Source organism: Tarenaya hassleriana, unplaced genomic scaffold, assembly GCF_000463585.1.
Source record: "Tarenaya hassleriana unplaced genomic scaffold, ASM46358v1 Cleome16, whole genome shotgun sequence".
Lineage (NCBI taxonomy): Eukaryota > Viridiplantae > Streptophyta > Magnoliopsida > Brassicales > Cleomaceae > Tarenaya > Tarenaya hassleriana.
In genome coordinates, this window is record NW_010965019.1 from 1517990 (window position 1) to 1520844 (window position 2855).

Below are 2855 nucleotides of genomic sequence, written 5' to 3' on the forward strand. Positions count from 1 at the left end.
TGTGGGACCCAATAACATCCAAGTGTTCAGAAATGTTACGGTTGACAATTCAACCCTAGATTTTCGATGGGACCCATAATCTCAGTAATTTTGTAAGCCAAATCTCTTTTCCCTCCAACATTTTCATGCCAATTAATTTTTTACCTGTAACTCTTGTGGAACACATTTTATATCTAGATTTTGTAGATGTTGTAATTAAAGAAGTTCAGACATATAATTAAAGAAGTTCATAACATAGTATAATAAAAAAACAAAGCAAGGTCATACTTAGGTGAAATAAAACATAGTCAGTCCTACTTCTTCTGAACTTGGCCATTTGCAAATATGGCGGCTGCCAACTGCTCACGGATCATGGAGATGTTGGCATCACAGATCATTGGGCACAACGTTTTTTCTTTCCCAAGGCATATCGCATCGACATACTTCGCAGCAAAAACACCGCAGTCACAACCGTTAGCATTCTCAGGTAGTCCCTCCACATACTTAATCTCCAGTTCGTCTCCATCAGAGAAAGATTCAGACCCAGCAAGGAGACAAGCCTTGGGAATAAGACGACTTAGTTTCTGAACTACACTCTCCACATTGACCCTTAGTCTCGGTTGGCAGTAAAAAACTTGGAGCAATTTCTCATTGAAATCCACCAGAATGGCGTTCTAATGGCAACTGATTTGATCGTCTGAAAGGGATGGAATGTTAAGTACACTTACAAAGCCATTGTAAGTGTTCAAAGGCGTTCCTGCACACCCAGTTGGAAGGCTTCCTTCGAAGTACGGCTTCAGAGCTCCCAGAGTTGACAAGTCACCTGATTTTTCCCACCACTTAATGTGCTCCGAGAAAATAGTGTCAGCAACCATATAATTGCTTCCTATGTAGGTCATCGGGTTGTTTATAACGCGGAGTCGTAACTCATACATTGCCTCCTCAATATGCTACAAAAAAAACAACAACATATTTCAGAAGTCTGTACCATGTGACTGAGTGCATATGGTACCATGTGACTGAGTGCAATGGTACCATGTGACTGAGTGCAATGGTACCATGTGACTGAGTCATTTGGTACCATGTGACTTGGAGCAATGGTACCATGTGACTGAGTCATTTGGTACCATATATCCAAGATACATGTGACCTTGTTAAGTAAGATAACTTAATGTAACCTTACAGTATCTGTGAGACATACTCTCACTTGTAGAAGATCTTCCCAAAATTTTGACGTACGTATTCCATCCAATTTTGACTTCCACAATCGCGTCTCTCGCGGCTTCTTCATAAACTCTCATAGAGCGTTGGCCCGTGGACCAGATGTTTCTACAAATCCTGGAGTCCTGATGAGACCTCCACGCGGGTTGACATGCTCTGGATTCCATACAAATACCTTCTCTTCACTTGACGAATGCAGAATTCCTTTCTCAGTCTCGACCGCAGCAACGTCATCCTCAGAAGCTTCTTCCTCATCGTCGTCTTCCCCAACAACATCCTCCTGGGCAGTGTTGTCTCGACCTCTGCCGCTGCCCCTACCTCTGCCTCTGCCTCGGCCTCTGCCTCTGCCTCTACTTCTGCCTCGACCTCTGCCTCTGCCTCGACCTTCTACAGCCTGAGATCTTTGTCTTTTGGTCGGTGGACCAGTTGATGTTGGTTCTACATAATGGCTTCTTCTGGATGGCCCATCAGTAAGCTTCCTCTTTGTTCTTTTCAACTATTGTGTATCAGAGGAGTCAACTGCTGGTGGAGGTTGATTGACTTCATGTTCAACAAGGGGGCAGACATATCTGTGTCTTCATTGGTTTTGGCAGCCGATTCTTTGTCAGAAGATTCAGCTGCTGTATCATCGTCGTCGGTTCCCTCACCCTCTTCGCCATCGGTATCATCGCCATCGGCGTCATCCTTTTCAGAATCTTCATCGGTTGTCTTACCCTCATCACCATCGGCGTCACCCTCTTCTTCCGTGTTCTCATCGCCACTGCCAGCATCATTGTCACTATCATTCTCTTCAGCATCTTCTTCGGGGACATTTCCTGAACAAAACACAAGATATGCACAGATTAATTAAAACATGTGACCAAGTAAATATGGTCCCTTGTGACCAAGTAAATATGGTCCCATGTGACCAAGTAAATATGGTTCCATGTGACCAAGTAACTATGGTCCCATGTGACCAAGTAACTATGGTCCCATGTAACCAAGTAAATATGATCTCATGTGATCAAGTAATGTGACCAAATGACAAAGTTTGAATACTTACTTCCTACTTCTGCGTCCATGGAAGAAAGATCAACCTCTTTAGGCGAGGGCTCTTTCTCCTTGCTCGATGCCTCTTTCTCCTTAGGAGACGGTTCTTTCTCTGTAACCAATGCCTCCTGGGCAGTTGTTTCTCTTTTTCTGACTCCAATGGAGTCACATCTCTCGGTCTTAACTCAAAAAGTCCAACATCTTGATCATAGTATTCGTCGGTACCGACAGAACACATCAAAGGACTTGTCGTAACTCTTTCTTTCACAACAGGACTTTTTCTGATCTCTTGCACTGTGGACCTGGGCGTCGCTGTGGATCTGGGCGTGGATATGTCCTTATCTACCGGATCTATCACCGGGTTCTCCTGCACTGTGGGACTTGGGACAAATCCCTCTTTTCCAAGGAGTCCAACCTCCTTTAAAAGCCCTCTCACAACATCGATGATTCTATCTCGGATGTTTTAGCCACGGCCCTGAAATCGGCCTTCAATTCGGTCTTTAGTGCTTCGAGACTTGACACTCCGTGAACTCTTTGTGCTCCCTTTTGTATCCCTTGTGGTGGTATGACTCCTTCTTGCGGTTGTTGTCGTTGTTGTGCTTCTTGTTCTTGTTCTTCTTCTTCTT